The sequence below is a fragment of the Pleurodeles waltl genome, chromosome 12, assembly GCF_031143425.1.
Source record: "Pleurodeles waltl isolate 20211129_DDA chromosome 12, aPleWal1.hap1.20221129, whole genome shotgun sequence".
Classification (NCBI taxonomy): Eukaryota; Metazoa; Chordata; class Amphibia; order Caudata; family Salamandridae; genus Pleurodeles; species Pleurodeles waltl.
The window spans coordinates 142,141,993-142,161,560 of record NC_090451.1 but is presented as its reverse complement, the minus strand read 5'-3'; the positions used below and the strand labels follow the sequence as shown (position 1 = coordinate 142,161,560).

The following is a 19,568-nucleotide window of genomic DNA, read 5'->3' as shown; positions in this document are numbered from 1 at the left end:
AGTTGCTCCAAAGCACTGATACCTGGATGACAAAAGTGCATCAAAGATACTGTACATGATTTCGCGAAATATATAAAGTGCATAGAAATACAGTACTTGCAAAATAAATGAAGTGCATAACGATACAGTACAATCATATACACCCATAAAGAGTTTAAAGTGCTGATGGGGAGGGCGTGCCCTAACCACTGAAGATGGCGGATGTCTGCTAGCAGAGCAGAGCTAAGCAGACGGGGCAATCCATCACAATCCTGACACTACATGCGGCACTGCTGGACTGTCGGTAGCTGGGGGGTGTTGGGAACACCATTGTGGGTGAGGGGGGCAGCGGAGAAATCCGCAGCACATCGGGTGCGCCGTAGGGGTGGGTGGTGAACTCCGCTCCACTCAGAGGTTGCGTAGTTTTTCCCACTCCGTGCTCCACTTAGAGCACAGAGTTCCGCAAAACTCCTGCAGCGTAGCAGAGTTTTTTCCTCTCTTGCCAGCGCTGAGTTACTTGAATCTTACTCAAGACCACCTCTCGGGGCAATTTTCTCAATGTGACTGCTCGCGCTGAGAAACTTTCTGTTCTCATTGAGGAAGCTGGCACTTGTGAAAAAAATTTACTCGAGCAGCAGAAAAGAATCAATGCCCTCTTGCACTGCGCGGGGAGCCGTTTGCAAACATGCGGCGCTAAAACTCAGTGCAAATGGCCTGACCAAATGCACTCCACTGCTTGCAGAACTCTGTGTAGTTTGGCAGAGTTTTGGCCACTTCGCGGAGTACCACATAGTGAAACTCTGCAAACTGCCCAGGCCTATTTCATCGGCGAGTGTGGACGAGCCATCTCCAATGAGGTCAAGCGATGAACCTATGAGGCCTGCCACCCTGCACGCCACACTAACGGAGAGGGAAACTGGCATACGATCAGAATGCAGGAAGAGGTGCTGCCCAGCCCACACAGTGGCTTCAACAAGACCCTGATGGGCATGGCAGAGCCCACACGGTGAGGGCACAGACAGGGTGTGGCCCAAACCTTTCCCCCCATTTCCCACGGTCGAGGGGTTTCCTGTGGCCTGCACCTGAGCACCAGCACACTACGCAGGGTACAATCACCCAGGAGAGGAACACCAAACAATCTGCTTGAGCCTCCGCAGGGTATGCGATCACCTTCAGAGGGGCCAATTCTCACCTACAAGCTCCTTACAAGTGAGATCGGAGAACCCAACCACATTGAGGCCTGGCACAAGATATGGCTGACGTGCACCAAGGGGACGCCTACCCCGACAAGTGCGAGGGTGTGTGGGCTGCTGCTGCCACCCTGCACTGTTCCCACAACCTGTGTATTGGCCTCCTCTGCGGTCCCAACTGCACACTGCCGAGGAGAGGATTCAGCTTCCCGCCCCAGGAGAAGGCCCATATAGGCATGCAGTCAGCATGTGAGCCGTTTAGGACTCTTCTGAGACACAGCTGATCCATACAAGCACAAACCTCAGGGGCAGTCACGAGCACAGTCCAGCCACAAGACCTCTGCGGGGGCCACAGAGGCACCTATATCGGTGTGCAACCGGCACAGTGTGATGTGACTGTGGGAGAAAATGGTAGGACGCGCCAAGCCCCTCACCCATCCAACAGCTCCCGCACCCATCTAATATCTTACCTCCCCCATAAACATCTGACATCACCAAATGGCTACCAGACCTGTGTACGATTACATCAAATGACAGCAGGTACACATTAGTTACCTATAGGAGACTCACCTCACCGTTAGTGAACTCCAGCGCTAGGCAGGCGATGGAGAGGTGCAGTCTATAGCATGACACACTCTGCGTTTATGTCACAAAGATGGATGATACATCTTTGTGGAGGGCCAGTTGTATGGGGACCCCAGCTGTATATACGCCTCAAATACGGGGCATACAGCTTTCTGGACTACGTTATCTGGAATCCTAGCCCAACAGGTTGGCATCCCTTGGAAACTAGAAGGGGACTACAATATTGTACTGGACCTCTCTCTTCACCACTCCCGCCCACCACTCCTTCACACCCCAGCCTGCCATTATTCCCAGTAGTTCTCCAAATGGGTCCAACAGTGGCCCCTCCTCAATGCATGAAGAACCTACAACCCACGCCTGCACCTATATTCTCACTACTTGGTCCCTCACAATCTTTATGTCCGGCTTGATCACTTTATATGTTCCCTCCACACTCAGACTAGCAGGGCTACATGCATAGTGGATATTGAATGGGGCACACCACATCCTCATGAACCCACATGGAAGCTGTCCAAAGATTTGCTAGACAACCCGGTGTTCTGCGATTTCTAGCTAATCAACGTTGTTCAATACTTTGAAGAAAATCATACTACAGCTACTACCCACACCATCAAGTGGGACTCCTTTAAGGTGGTCACCAGGGGCCTCTGCAGACAAAACAAAGGAAGGGTCCGAAGGGAACCGACCAGGGCCCTTCAGGGCGCTGACGAGGTAGTGACCGCGCTAGACAATCGCACCTCCCAGATTATACCACATGCCGCACCCTGACAGATGCCAAGAAGCATCAGGCTACCCTGGTAGAGCGCCTCAATTGTCACAATTTCGCAGAATACACAACCTGACTTCACGCTACGGGGGACAAACTGGGCCGCCAGCTGGCATAGTTAGCCTGTCAGGAGATGCACACACCCCTAATCACGGAATTCGTTCTAGACACAGGCCCAATCTTGCTGTCAAAATCAGCCAATACTGCAGGTCTTTAGCTCCTATTACGCTGAGTTGTACAGGGCGCCCCCGATTCATCACCTGATGCTATCAGATGCTTCTTAGCCCTCCTTCCCTTACCCTCCATCAATGCTCTAGAACACAAGGAATTCGACAAGCTGATCACAGTGGCCGAGGTAAAAAAATGATACATGGCTTTGGCCCGTAAAAAGACCCTGAGGTTAGACGGGCTTCCAATATAATACTACGACCAATTTTTAGCTTCCCTCAACTCATCCCTAGATGAGTTGAAGTATACAATGAGGCACTCACCACTGGTGCTTTTCCTACCTTCCTCCAGGAGCCTCTTCTCGTACCCCTGCTGAAACTGGACAGGAACCCCACTCATTTTCTCTTCTTATCAGCCCATAGCCATAATGGGTGCAAATTATAAGATACTCAGCAAGGTCCTTGCGGACCGGTACCTGCAAGTGCTACCTGCTCTAGTTCATCCAGATCAGAATGTATTTGTGCCAAATCGCAACACGTTCAATAACATCAGGCGACTCTTTCATTTCATAAATCAGGCCTAGCTATGTTTCCCCCAGGAGGCATGTCTCATACTAGACCACAAAAAGGCCTTTGATTCTTTTTAACCTAGGACTTTCTCTTTGGCCGCCGCCTATGGGCAGCAGACCTCGACCAGCATCTGCTTGCATACACAAAGTTATTATACCCAAACTTGTCACCCCAGGTGTGTGTAGGCCATCTGATCTCACCCTCTTCCCCATCGGCTGCAGAACACACCAAGGATGCCTCCTGTCCCTTATCTTGTTCGCTTTCGCCATGGAGCCTTTGGCCCATCACATCCTCCAGGAGGGTCAGCAATGGGGTATTATGCTAGATGTGATCACACACTCCTTGTCGCTCTACGGAGATGATGTGCTGCTGTATGTCTGAGACGAATCAGCTGACATGGCCTCGATCTCAGCGACCTTTCAGGACTTTGAGAAAGCAGCAGGCCTACGGGTAAACCTCTCCATGACACCACATCTTCCAAAAGCTCTAGAGTCCCCCCAGACCATCTCCAGGAATGCTTGTTTTAAAAACATCCAATACATGATCCTCCAGAAGGAATATCTCACACCTTCCCGGCTAAATTGCACCTGCCCCAGATCCCATGCCCATGTGGCTGATCTCTAACGCATGCTTTAGTCATGCTCGAGCATAGAAAGCTTCTGGCACCCCATACACACTTAATTGACCACTGCTACAGAACTTACAACATTAAACTCCTGGAAGGCTACGGCCCTAGGCATTTTCCCTAGGAAGAAGCATTCACATGGTCAGGGCACGTTGCCAACCTTGCTTTCGGTTGGCTACGCACCTCCTAAACATGCACTCGAGAGCCCAACAACCTTGGGTCCTTTCCCAGTGGCACAGGGTGTTACTCTGTTGGGGTGAAACGGAATGCTCCACACTACACTGGGAGGAAGCCCGGAAAATATGCAGATGCCCCATTGCTGCAGCCTGGGACACTAAGTTTATACAGTTCAAGTAACAGACTAAGGAGGATCCTCCCCCACCTCCCTAACCCCTATATAACCAACGTATCCCGTGGTGTCACTGATGGCATGTAGTGGTCCAAGACTCTAACTCCAAGTGTATGAAACCAATCCCACACCTGATCGCCCTTTCCCTCCTGCCTCCCACCTACAGGTATCGGAACATGTCAAACCAAGCACAACCTGGTGCCCGCTCTCTTACTCGCCGCCCACCCTCGGTGCCCCCTTGCCCACATCCCCCTTAATCCTTCTCTACACCACCCTAGTGAGGTCACTTGTCTCTCTCCCTGGTTATCGCTCCCAAACCAAAATTCTCCCCCAGTCTCTAGCCTTCCCCGCTAGTTGACGGAGGCTTCATTTATCACTCCCTACTGGGTTCCTCCTATTCCATACAGTATACTCAGGGTAAATCAAGTTACGGCGACCCACTAAGTGGATGCAGGCATCTCAGTGACTCTTCACTCACAGTTTAAAACGAGCCAACATGCTTCTCTTCTGTTCATATACAAAGTACAAGCAAGAAACTGTTATCGTTATATTATTTATTCCTACGACTCCCTGTACTTTTTCTACAAATATTGTAAGGAGACTGCGGATGTTGATAGCTTTCTTTCTTAATATGCTGTATTTGCCGATGTCAAACACCACAGAACCTCAATAGAAACTGTTTACAAAAAGAAACAAGCATTTGCAATGCAACGGGTCTCGCATTTGCTCATGTTAGAGCTGATCGCGTTGTAAACTCCTAACCCGACTTTTCATCTATCGGCAAAAGTCCTTTTATGTACGTAAAAAAGTGAAATTAACTGTGTTAGCGCTCGACTTCTGCCAAGCGAAATCGCGCTAGGAAAATAGAGAAAAAGTAGTCCACGATCCGACAGAAAACAGCGAGCCTCGCATGTTTTCTGCACTTGGACGCTGCGCTCGAGGAGGGCTAACCACCAGAAAAGGCATGACGTGTGCATGCCTTCCACTAATGAAAGCAAGCAGATTTTACTAGTCAAGCCCACGAACCAATCAAACACACTGATGTGACGTCGATAGAGCTCCGAGCCCTTTTCTAATAACTAAAGCGTCTCGCTGCGATACGCATGCGCAAGCGCATGCAACACAGGCTCGACCCTAAAAAAAGAGTCTAAAGTCCTGATGCCACCGAAATGGGGCAATAAGATGGAATAAAAACTTCCTTCATAACAACATACACTCCCCCCTATTCATGTACATAATAATACAGTGCATCAGTTTATTCCAGCAACCTCCTGTGAAGGGAAGTGCAAGAAAAACCATTGTGCCACTAAAATGAAACTTTTACTTGACATGTGATCATAACATGCCCCCCTACTCCATACAAAACACTTATTTTATCCTTCAGAAAAACCCTGGACCTACAAATAATCTTTGGGCATATTTACAAGCCCCTAGCACCACCTTGTGCCACCATAGCATATTTTTTTTTAATGCTAAAGCGGCGTTAAGGAGGCCTTTCTCCTGCGTTGTATTTACAAAGTGGCGCAATGCTTGTATTGTGCCACTTTGTAAACCCTTGCACCACATTATGCCTGTGCCAGGCATAATGTAAGCACGGGGGTGTTCCGACGCAGGGAGGCCCGAAAAATGGTGCAGTGAAATTTACGACATATTACTGTGCTATTTTTTCAGTAATTTTTAATGCCTCCTCAAAGCAGGCATTAAAATTACGCACCCATTTTAATCAGTGGGCCTCCCTGTGATTTGCTGCAGTAGCATCAACATTTTTGATGCTACTGCAGCAAAGCACCACAATAGAGTGAAAAATGTTGACGTTATATTGTAAATACGGCGCAACCATGGTGTTGTTAAGTGGGGAAGGGGCAACACAAGAAAAGTGGTGCATCGGTTATACAAGACCATTTGTTTTTATTAAAATTCTCTGTCTCAATTTATCAGCTGGCTTCACTGTAAGTGACAGGATTCTGCTATTTCACCAGGAGCATACTGGTACAAAGTAGTTCTGTTCATTCCAGGAAATACTGTGGCAATGTGTGTTTTTTGAGGACAAAAAATATTTGAGCTTTTTGCCAATGTTTGTTATGGTGGTTCCACAGCAATAAAGGTTTGTTTACAAAAGCCGTGTCAAAACAAGATAGTTATTGACCAAACCAAAAGGCTGACCATCAATGTTAGATCTATTGGCTTTGCCAATGCTTGTTTATTTTCATGTTTACCATAATCTTGCTGAAAATGGTTACATTGATGTTTCCATTATGAATTCATTTTTTGGAAAAGCTAGCATGCATCAACACATTTTACTAAATGGTGCTTCAAAGAAATGGCACCTAAAATTTCACAGTAGTTTAGCAAAACGTTTTCTTCCTAGTTGCATTTTTGTGAATATTTTATATTGAAAGCAAAGAATCAGCACTCTTGCTTTCAAGCTTGTGCAAATATTTGCATTTTATCAGAGAGCATCCTGGGAGCATTACACATAGCCTCATATTATTCAACCTTGCAAATGTTTGTACACATTTTTATAGTGGGAGCACTGTCAGTAGTGCAGTCCGAGCTTACAACATTTTCTTAGAGTGGTCATCCTAATAGTAAAGGCTTTGCACTAATGAACCATAAATACAAGTTCAAACAGTAGTACCATATGGACACAAACATTACCTTAACTGGAGAAAATGCCCTTCCCTGATCCATAATGTGCTTCTGCAAACTGGCAGCCAAAGGGGTTGGGTCTACTTGTCCCAAGAACAACATAAACATAAAAACGTGTTGTCCTCAACCCAAAACAATGTCTTGGGCATTGGGCTATATGAATTCTACATCCCTGTTCCAGTGACACAGTAAGTCTGGGATCCATGTCTGGCCATACCTGGTGCACTTAGGGAGCAAATGCATAAACAACAAAGTGATGGATAGAATGCTTGAATAAACCTCTGCCACTGGCAAACGCTTGGGCCACATTCCAACCTATTGGATGCGGCCCCAAATAATTACCAGTGCCTGAGATGAAGTCAGGCTTTCCATCCATCACATTTTGTATACTTTAATATGCCAACTCTGGAATGAGCTCCAAATCTCCCTATAATATCCTGCAATTAGTTTTCTCATATATGTTTTCCAAATACATGGTAGTTAAATCTTGATCTAAGTGTTTTTCGAAAAACTCTGTATCAATTACCAATTCCTGTCACCTTGTTCTTAACAAAGGTGCGAACAATTGTTTAAGCCTTCACTCATCTTGTGATAATTAGCTGTTAAAGAACTGGTAAGCTGAATAAAACTAAAGACAAACCGATGGCATCCTGTCGCATGGCGCAGAATGAGTTCTAGCCATTTAATCTGGTTATGGATTATAAAAATATCTCCTACCCCTCTAAAACCTTTAGATGTCCACAATCCTAACGTTTTCCCAGATAGATTCAGGCCAAGAAACGTGCAATCCTCCAGCAGGATAAAACTATGACAGTCTGGGATCTGCCGTGATCGGAGCAGAGCACTGATTCTATTTGCCAACTCCAGTAGTACTTTATACCTACTCTTCTTTGAAAGCTTCACAGATTTTATGTAGGCTGGTAAGTCAATTGCTGATTCTTACCTTGTATTCCTAAAAAAAAATACATCCAATACTCTAATCCTTTTAACAAGTCATGCCATGGTGTCAAGCAATGTCACTTGATAGTAAATTTGAAAATGGGGAAGAGCTAAAGCACCATTGGTTTTGTCCAACTGGAGAATTGACTATTTAACCCTAGGAGTTTTCCTGTTCTATACAAAGCTTCTAATGAGATATTCTAACTCCTTAAAATATCAGCTATTCATTTTAATGGGTTTATTAAAAAAAGAAATAAAAATAGCGGTAATAGAAATATTTTAATAAGCACTATCCTGCCATTCAGCGTCAACGGAAGAAGAGCCCACCTTTCCAACAAACCCTGAACTTTCCGGAGCGATGTGACTTAATTCAATTGAAATAATTGAGAGTATCTATTAGTAACAAGAGTCCTAAATAGTGGATTGGGCGGTGGGAGCTATCCAGATGCTGGACAGATACTGGGAGCTTGGTTGAAGATGCGTTAAATAAAAGCAACTTCATTTTACCTTGATTAACCTTGTACCCACCTATGTTAGTGAAATCTTGGTTTAGATTGAATACACCCAGGATATTAGCCCTGTCGACCTTAAGATATAGAATTATATCAACTGCAAATAGTTTTATTTTTGATATCCCATCGATTGGTGAGTAGATTGACCCTGTGCAACAAATCTCCTCTGCTAGAAGTTCTATAAAAAGGGTGAAATGAATGGGGCACAAGGGCACCCCTGTCAAATACCTCTATTTATTTTCACAGAGACCTTTACCTTTGAATTCATAACAATTTTGGCCTCAGCACCTTGGTATACATTTCTAAGCATTTTTATAAATTGACCAGGAAACACAAATTTACCCAAACTATAATAAAGGGAATCCTAATTAACCAGATACAAATGCTCAAAGTAAATTGTAGGGGACCGCCACAGTGGCAGAGAAGGGTGTAGGTTGCTGCTGAATCAGCGCGCTGGAAACCTTTTGTTCCACAGCTAGCATGGTCTCTGCCATCACCTAAGGGGTCAGAAGCCTATCAAACATGGGTCAGGTTTTAGACATCCCCGGGTACATTTTACTGTGAGGCTTTGGATTTGTGTGATTGGGGTACTGTTTGCTAGTGCTATACCTCCTCTCCCCATCACTACTAGATTAAGTTTTCGTTTTTTGGTCCTGAACAATTGCCCTGATTGATGATGACACTTGAGGCAAGAAACATGTCGACCTTTGCACATATGATTGTTTGAGCTGTATGGGATCATTACTGCCACATTCAGCCTCTTACTGCTTTTTAACCATAACAAGAGAACCCACCCATTAAATTTAATTGGGTATCTCTTAGCTATTTTTATCTGCAATTCACATGACACCAATCTACAGCTAGAGCACCTCCACCCTACTCTTTACATCAGCATCTTCTTGAAAGACCTCTGGCAAAGAGCCCCATCGAGTGGCCCAGTTTGCATTGCAGCACCAGCCCAAAGAAGAGGTGCCCGAAGATGAAGCATGACACCTAGCTGGGTGTGTGAGTGCTATTGCTTCTGAGCAATCAGATCCCCTCTATCTGTTGCCCTAGTTCCCCCAGCCTAGATTCTTTTTTTCCTTTATTTATTTCTCTCCCTCTGTAGGAACTGCATACCGATTGTACTATACAGATTCTCCTGCACTACGCCTAATGTCTGGAATCGGACCAAGTATTCCATGCTTTTCATTTTCCTCAGCCACCGGCATGTTGGATCCTTCACATCCACCGTTGGGTGACGTGCTCCTTTCCACTTCCGCACATCACGCACTCAGATGCTGCTCCGCCACACATCGATGAATGCTGCTGTTCACCCAGAAACGACCCTTCAGTGCAGGGGGCAAGGAGAGCCAATGAGTGAACTAGCAGCTGAGCATGCAAGCTGTGCCTGCTGCCGTCCCTCTTTCAGGTTGTTCCCTATCTCAGAGAGTGTATGGTTAGATCTTAAATCATTGATCAAGGGAAAGATTATCACACACTTCTAAAAGAAAAGAAAATTAGTCAGAAGTTCTTAAGCACAAGATAAAAAACATTGAAAAACACTTTGTTGAGAAATTCAGAACTTCAGTGGAAGTATGAGGTAAACTAGTTGAAAACATTCAAAGCAGAGTTGCCTTTGTTAAGGTTGGGTCTGATACACTGAATTCAGAGGACAAATGTTCAAGGCTACTGGTCTACAGTCTGAGAAAGAGGAACATGGTAGGTAATATTTTTGGTATTAAGGTTGATGATGGATCCCTTTCTCCTCAGAGAATTAAATCAACTAAAACCTTAACACAATAGTGTACTCCAAAGTGACGACTCTATGTTACCATATAACAAGTGTACAAAAAGCATCCTTCTTTTGTAATGTCAAACTATTAAAACTGTCAGGAACACAAAAAATATAATGAAGGTTGTACTGTCACTAAAGATTGGATAAAAAAGGAATTGATTCTGTGAGTTTTACCATAATATTCATGTCGGGAGATTTAGGACTTAACTGATGTTAGGATGTTTTTTGACAGCATCCATTGCCCACGGTATGTAACAATGGTGCGGAGGCACTAGACAGAGAAATGCAGTCGGGTTACTAGAGTGTTACATAAATGCTTTGGTCAGGTAGTTTTATCTTGCTGGTTTTCAGTTAAGATTTTCTAAACTTACTTTTGACAACTGAATAAAGAAATCGGCTACAAAATAATTTTTGAAAAAAAGGTGACCGAAGTAGTCCAATTTCAATGATTCATTCAAACCTCCAAATATTTCCTAAAGATTAGGCCTTGGGGTTCGGGTGAATTGTAAAAGGTCTGATTAACACAGAGCAGTGTTTTTCTATTTGGAAGAGAGGAGATTTAGATAACTAACACAAGAGTGTTGTTAAATGTAATCCATTCAGCTAGAAGAGAGAACTTCCCAAGAAAGGTAATCTGATTAGATGCTGAAAATAAGTTTGATAATATGACCTTCTTATTTCAATCATTATTAAGCATTAGCTTTGTAGGCATGTTTGTTTCTGTAATTAAGGTGGTCATTAAAGGGATACTGTAAAACTACTTCTTAGAGGAATAAGATGTAAAGCACGGTTGTACATTATCGCCTTTTGTTTTTGAGTTTGATAATGAATCTTTGGCTATTCTATTGACAAATAATGAAGAAATTAAATTATGGGATTATGGTTGGAAATGTTTGCGATAACACATTTCTCTTTCTGGATTTCATGTTTCTTACTATTTCAAATCCACAAATCTCTGTACTTGCCAGTAGCATCAGTTGAAAGCTTTGGCTCTCTTTTGGATACTACATAGTGATAAATATCAAATTGTACTAATACATTAGTGGCATAGAATTCAGCACATGGTGATTTTTAAATCTTCATTTGAAAGCCTAGCAGAGAACATTCACATGAAATGTAAAAATAAATTTGCACGTTTGAGATATGGTGGACATCGTGCCATCCACTTGTTTGGGCATCGCGTATTCCCATGGCAGATGTTGTGTATTTATATTTAGTAAACAAATGACATGAATTCCAATTAAAATACTACTTTTTGAAATACAGTAGACAGAAAAAGTATATTGTAAGTAGTAAACAAACATGATCTAACAGTACTTAAATTGATGTATATGCACTAATAAGTATTGCAATTAATTTATTTTGTTTTGCACGTGTTCATTAAATGGTATGCATTAGCATAAGTGTTTAGAAATTAGAATTATGTATGCTTTCTTAGCTAGACTAGGCCTAATGATTAATTTTCACAGCAGTAGTGAGAAGTGCTAATTCATCATATTTCTTTTGACCTGAATTATTTTCTATTTTACTTGTGTGTTAGAGAATGTGTTATTGTATTGAGGAGAGAGACCTTCGTTTTATTATCCTTGAATGTAGCGATATTTGTTCTAGCTAACGGACTGACAACACGTATTATTGAATTCACTTGAGAACTGTTGGAATCACCTTGTGACCCATGGGAAAAAAATCATAGTGATTCAAACATTATACAAATTGTCATTTACCAAAGGAACTGTATGAACTCATCGAGATGACTTCACACCTTCCCTGAGAAAATCCAGAACAGTTGCAAACCTGACGGGCATCTATACTTTTAATTGGATATTGATCAACTGCGTAGGATGAGTCCACACGGTGGACCAATCAGAACTCCATGGACTTTTCTTGCTAGGGAGAGACTTTTTGAACTTTAGTTAGAGCCCGCTTTGTGACACTCTCAGAGTCATTACAACCATCCTCAAAGCTATTTTCCCTTATGCCTCTCATGTTCACCCATTCTAAGTGTCCCATTGCTTATACTGTTCAGTCATAATATGCCCAACCAATTCTGAACTGTTGTCTTGCTCTGTGTGGCGCTCATGTTCTGAACTGCGTTGTATGCTGTTGTCTACTGGTGCTGTGAAGCTGTTAGCACTCTGTACTGACAAATCCTTCCTGTCTGCTGTCCCATGAGGAGAGGATATAATCTGCAATGTGATACTTTTTGTTTACTTTTCAGCTTAGATGATTTTCACCAGTGTACGTTTATAGTGAGTTACCCTAGTTAGATGATTTTCCAAAATATTTTTGCTTCTCTTCTTTTTGTCTTGTCTGCGTGTGTAGGCCCGTCATTCCCACACATGCAATTTCAAATTTGTAACAGGAGTAGGGATGACCCTGTCTGACAATTGATTGTTATTAATTTACATTACATTGGCTCTGTGGTTGCAATAAAGCTTTGAAACTTGATTCAGTTTGGAGTCTTGTTCCATTGCCAAATTGGTCATGGTGTTTAAATTGTTTATATTTCTCATGTTATTGGTTTATGTTGAATGTATCTGATTACCACACTCTTCTCTGAGTCCAAAGATCCCATGGACCTCTAGTTTGGGTGGGATAAGTCATTGTGTCTCACTCAAGCACAGTTTCAGAATCCAAATTGGCAAGAGGAAATCACACTCCAGCAGCTTTGGTAGCAGAGTGGAGGCCTCATGAGGAGGGGAATTAGATTTTGCCACATAGTGTGCTGTTCATGGTGAAGTGTAGGGGTGGATGAAGTTCCAGTGTTGTGTTACAAGTGTACGGTATGTGTTTTGAGAAGGGTTTATACTTGCAATCCATTTGCTAAACTGCAGTGAAGTGTGAGATGTTAGGGGGGTCGTCGTACTCAAAGTGAATGTTGTGCTTTGTGCTGAAAATTGTGGTTGCTGCTGTTTATGGGTTCTGTGTGGCCTAAGACTCCGGAGTACCGCTCATGTGTATGGAGACACATGGTTAATTTATTGTCTGCAGTGAGGTGTTGGTAGATTGGGCACCATCGACAAAACAAGTAGATTCCTTGAGTGGGTGTGAGTTGTTCATTGATATTAGGTGATTTATGAGTGCACTTGGATGATTCATATCAATCAGAGTCAGATCTGCTGTTCAAATTTGACTAGAGTTTGTGCAAAAGCCACAGTCACAAGTGTAGCTGTACAGCTTTCAAAACATTTGAGTCCTACCCGTAGTGAGCAGACAGGTTTAGTTTTTGTGCTCACAATAATTGCATTTATGGTGTATGCGTTAGTTGTGTTTGAAATGGCTGTGAAGTCACACCTGCAGAGTGTAGTGAGTGTGATGTCATTTGGTCCATGCTGGGATTGGTTGGTTAGTGAGAAGAGCCACACACAGATTGATGGCCAAGAGTGCGCTGCTATAGGTTGGGGACAGCTTGCAAAAAGGATTGTGGGATTTAACAGTATTGCCCGGATTCATAGAATTCATGTTTGGGAATTAAATTTGTGCAAAATGAAGCTTTTCAAAGGTTTAAGGGGTGCGCTAAGAGGAGATGTTTTTATTCCAGTTAGAGAGGATGAACCTACTCCACCTGAGGGCACACCAGCATTGGAGGAGATGGAAGAGAGAAGAGTTTCAGCATGTCTATGGATAAGACAGTGGTGCAAAATCATGGAGAAGGAAGGTGCCTTAGCTTTTCCCAGTTACAGAACTTTCAATCTAAGGGTTTTAGAAAATTTAAGGAGTGTTGTATGAATCAAAACCCCTTCCTAGACCTCCTCAATTTGAAGCACTTGCTATTTGGGAATTTGCTGCAAGACAGAAAGAGGCTCAGAAATTTGAGAGAATGGGAGCGATGCCGGGCCACGAAACAAGATGGCCGCCTAGAGTGTGAGCTCCGCGCCGCGGCAATTCCGGGGGGGTGACGGGGGCACAGAGACGGCCGGAGAATCCACTGAATCCAGTGCCAATTACTTCCACAACTGTCGTGCCTCTGAACTGCGCCCGGGGACCCTGTAGAGGCGAGTTTGAGGGCAAGGTCGGGCCTGCCCGGGGGGGCGGAGTCGCGTCACCTGAAGGCCGTGGCCGGCGCGCTTGCAGCAGCCGCGGGGAGGCCTGGAGAGCTGTGAGAACGGTGAAGGCCTGTTTCTACTCTGCCTTCGGACTCCCAGCCCCCAGCGGGGTGACTCATCAAAACGCCGGGTGCCCTCCGATGACTGAAGCGAGGGCGGAGGTTTCATTAGAGAGGCGGGGTGGCGCCTCTTGAATCTACGACAGAGAAGCCTCTCCAGCAAAGAAAAAAAACATTGGCAGTGGAGGTACGGCTCCCTCCCCCACCCCCACCCCTCCTTCCCAACGCTGAGAGACACTGTGCCACCCTACTGACAACCCATTGGGATACTAAGCCCAACTCCCCCTCCTCCCCCCCACAAAGCAGACAATACCAGCAAAGCAGAAGGAGAAGGGGGAGAAACAAGGGAGGAGGAAGGAGGAGAGGAACGGAGAGGAACGGAGGGGAAGAAAGGAGAAGAGACGGGGAGCAGAGAGGGAGAAGGACTGGGGGTGGAGAGGGCAGTAGGTGAACGGAAAGAGCTGGAGGAGCGGAGGGACAGGAGGGCAAGGAAGAGAAGAAGAAGGACGAGTAAACTCACCGCATCCAGAGAGGGACAAACATCCTATACCCCTCTCCCCACAGGACATGTCAGAGAGAGACGAGGAAGGAAGGGGTACGAAAATGAAACCATAAATTAGAAAGAAAAAAAAAGGGGGTAAAAAGAGAAAAGAAAGAACAGGAGGAAAAGAGAAAAATAAGAGGGAACCAGAGGACAACGGGAGGGTACCCAAAAAAATAAAATAAAAGAAAATACCCAACGTTAAGACGGAATAACAACAAAAGAAAGACAAGGCAAGGAGACACGAAGAGATATATGGAAAAGAAAGCTACGTAAGGGGCAAGTGATCCCAGCTAGAATACCGAGGAGGGCCTCATCATCACTTACCCCTCTCCTTCCATCCAGGTCACTTAGATCCAAGAGCTGGAGCCAACGCCTCCACCGCAACCCACACGCACCAGGGGGATACCGGCGACGACAGGCGGAGAGTACAGTCATACATACCCCCAACCAGGTTAGACAGCTGGCAAGAGACTTGGAGAAAGGACGCCCATCTCTCCCCCTCTAAAGCTCCCCGCAATCAACCCCAATCACAGGAGAACCATGCACGGCGAATAGCGGACACAGCCTCTTAACACTCTGGATTACGGCAGGCTTTGCACCAACTCCACTGCAGCGGAATTCTTATTGCTATAATCTCTCCCCTGGCCCGAAGACAATGACAGATCACCACAACCCGCAATAGACGCTAGGTGGATATAAATAAAGGGGGAAAAGGAAAGTGGGGAACAATAAATAGGTGGCAACAGAAACAAAGGGGAAAAAAAAAAAAAAGGAGAGACGGAATAGAAACGAGAACTTAATGGCACAGAAAACTCATACCTCTATCGGACCTTGAGGAAGGAAACCCGGGCTTTAAGTGGACAGCCTCTGCGGACCGTTGAGGCGATGCCCGGTAGCAAACCGAACCATAAACTCGCCAGCAAACCTGCATGACAGCTTTTATTTTCAGAAGAGCTACATCACAAACGCCTAACCCCTACAACGACAGGCCCTCACACATCACCACCTCCAACTGAGCCTACCACGATGTCAACTATGGACATATAAAGACCACTCCACAACTATGGACCGGATACTACAGGAGATCACCACTGTCAGTCGCCACATAGAGGGAATGGACGCCTCTCTAACTTCACTAACACTGCAGACCAAATCCATGCGATCTGACATCGCAGACTTCCAATCTAGAGTGACGGGACTGGAACAACGCATGGGATCATTAGAAGCGCAGGCTACCACGTCTCAGGACCGAGACCAAGTCCTCCTCTACCTTAAGAGTAAACTAACGGACATGGAGGACAGAAGTCAGAGAGATATCATTTGCCTACTTGGGATTCCGGAAAACGAAGAAGGCACGGATATACAGGCCTTTTTGAGCTCCACCCTCTCAAAACTGACCTCATTGGACTTTGACCCACCGCTAGAATTCCAACGGGCACATAGAGTAGGCCCAAAACACTGCGACAACTCTTCAAGGCCCCGACCAATCATCGCATGCCTGCTACAGCATTACCAAAACCGTCAAATACTTCAAGCGGCGCGCAATCATGGTCCGTTCCGAGTAGATCAGTATGACATCCGAATAACTGCTGACTATTCCAAGGAGACCGATGAACGCAGAAAGGCCTTTCTAGCCCTACGACCCTGGCTCTGCCAGATGGAGATTAAATATGGCCTTTTTTACCCTGCAAGAATGTGGGTTACCAAAAACGGGGGATCCAAGGACTTTTACAACCCTGAAAAACTGAGACTTTTCCTTGATTCCTTCCAATCTCCACCTATGGACTCCACTAGCACAAACCGCCCGCACGAAATCACAGGAGACAACAAAGGTACCGGAACCTTCCCCTCAGGAAAGGAGAAGACGAATACGGCCCTATATGACACTGAAGCCAGTCAAAGAGGCAGAGACATAGAGAGGCTAGCAAGATCACATGATGACAGGGGTCAGGTCTTACACGCCGTAGCAACCCACACTCAACTATTAGAAAGAGACAAATCCTGCTCCCCTTTAAAACCAACGACTCCATCTTCTTGAGAAGGCGACGCGATGTGTATATGAGAGACAATTGCTTGAAAATCGAAAAACAGCAGCTCCTGCCCCCGAGGACGGATGAGTACCTATTCAGATCATATATGTGTATCTTTCCTATAACTGTCTAAGATCGTTGGTGCTGTTGTTAAAGCCAGACGATTAAAAAGCCCATGTTCTTCATAATCCGATATAAGGCCTTATAATATGAAATTATCAAGTAAATTGTAATTTGTTCTTAGTGTACGACAGAGTACACACACCAATGCATGGGCTAGATTTCACCTCTCCCCCGTAAGCCACATAAGAGTCCAGACCTGGCCCTACAATACTGCACAAGGGGTATCAAATAACTATTATAGAAACTGACACGCTCCCACTGTACTATAGAATACCCCATAGCAGCAAGCAACACAGTCCAACCCAAACCTGCCTCAACATACAACACATAAGATTAACACTGATATCAAAACTAATTAACCCCCATATCTACCCAAGGGGCCAAGATCAGGTCAAACAAAGATAAATTAACCTAAACCCTGGGGCACACAACAAAACGTGACCCAATGTACACCAGTACCCCCACTAATATAATAAAATAATATAATACAATATAACATAATATAATATGGTATCCCACACTACGATATCACAACATAAACTGTCAATTACACCCCTCGAACGCACGCACCTGTCCCCAGACTAACTATCGCCGACACCCGTAATCCCCATACAAGACAGGACAATCATGATGGTATTATATGCCAAACTAGTAAACTGACAATATCCGAATACATTCCACCTTATAGTATTATGATGTAATAATACATAACAAGGTGTCTGCAGTGGTGTGAGACACATATTGCCCTCGCATAGCCTAGGGCTCAGCAGCACTCATTACCTACTCTGCGATAAATAGCTGGACACCTAGTTTAACAGTTAATAATATAACAGTGTGATAAGGCATTAGGACATATTATGTTAATAGAAATAATAGGTTACAGAAATGTTGTAGTATGTGATAAAGCAAGGTTATAGTTGAAAACAAGTATTCAGGATGTACTATATCTACACCTCTATGTACCTCCGCCTGTACTAGAACTATATTGTCCCGTCTACAACCTCCCTCCCCCTTTACCCCCCGCTTGTCTATCCTCTTCTTTCCATTTACTCCGTCCTTACTTTACAATACAACCTTATGATCCCACAACACACTCCCCATCCCCTGCAACATCATACATTAAGCATCACGCATCACTCTGCATCAACCTCTTCCCCCTCTTTTCTTACCAATTCTCCCGCACGATCAATAATACCTTACAACAGTATCATCCAGGCACGACGACTACCAACTACCCACCTATCTCAATACGGTAAACACTTTAGTTATATAAACACCACAATTGTCATCATCCGCCGCCGAATAGGCCTGTTTCTATACACAACCAAGAACTCTCCACCTCTCCTTGTCATCGTCATATCGACAGCCGGATGCCTGTTGCCCCCCCCTCACCTCCCCCGCAAAGGACCACCCCGACAGCACGTGAGTTCCGCGAGGAACCGGACCCGCCGTTTACAGATCTAACTAAGGAGGTCAGACTCCTAGCTTCCGCATCCCTCTCTTCCTTATTTCCCCTTCCAGTACCCTCTCTCGTTACTCTCTTAATTTTAATATATACATCGATCTTTACATCCCCCTCCCTCTTTTTATTACTTTTCTTTTCTTTTCTTTCCCTTCCTTCTCTTTTCTTTCCTTTTCTCCTTTGTCCTCTCGGCACTCCCTCCATCTACTCCACTTTCTCTCCCTTTGTTCCTGCCACCCTCTCTTTCCCTCTTCTAGAGAGCACCCCCAGCCTCCGCCAGCTGCACCCCTCCTCCCATAAACCACTGCACCATAATAAACATAACTCCCACTCTAACGGCTGAGGTAGCTCCCCCTTTCCCCCCCCCCCACCCGCCAGCGCTAACTCCGGAACAAGTGTGATTCTACACAATCATCCAGAATGACGAGGAACGTCTCCGAAGCGACACAACCATTACGGATCCTCTCCTGGAATGTACATGGCATGACGAGTTATGTTAAGCAGAAAAATATATTGTCCTATCTTCAATCCAAAAAAACTGATATCGCCCTGATCCAGGAGGTCCACCTTGACATTCTGGAATCTAGTAAACTTAAACGGGATTGGGTGGGGAAGGTTGCTTTCAGCTGCTGCCCAGTGAACCAAGCGCCTGGAAGCAGCACGCCCCGCAAATGCGGAGTGGCAATGCTAACGTGTGAATCCCTTCCGATCACAATCATTAAAACATGTAACGATGCGGAAGGAAGATATATATTTGCCAAACTAAAACTAGGAAATACCTTCCTATGCGTGGACTTCGTCTACGCACCAACAGGCTCAAAACGCCCATTCCTCCTACAACTAAATCGCCTCCTGACAGAAATCGGAACTACTCGATATATAATTGGGGGAGACTGGAATCTCGCCCAAGACGTCATAATGGATAGGACAGGCCCCATTGATGTAGCAACAATCACGATAGGGCACTCCTGACGGACCTAACTACGGATGTTGGCCTAGTTGATTGCTGGAGAATACAACACCCGGAAGATAAGGAATATACTTTTCTATCTGCTGTCCATGGCACCCAATCGCGCCTGGACTATTTTTTGGTTTCACACACTGTAATCCCTCACATGCTAGACACCTGCATCCTAGACAGTGGCCTCTCAGACCACTCTCCAATACTAATCCTGATCCAGGTAGGCTTATCCCCA

The 19,568-nt window shown here is 44.9% G+C and overlaps 1 protein-coding gene across 1 annotated transcript in view; it reads right to left on the bottom strand.

The window, feature by feature from the left end:
- MOGAT3 (monoacylglycerol O-acyltransferase 3) overlaps nt 1–19,568 on the bottom strand; it is a 132,854-nt gene that overhangs the window by 89,530 nt on the left and 23,756 nt on the right. The window lies entirely within an intron of this gene.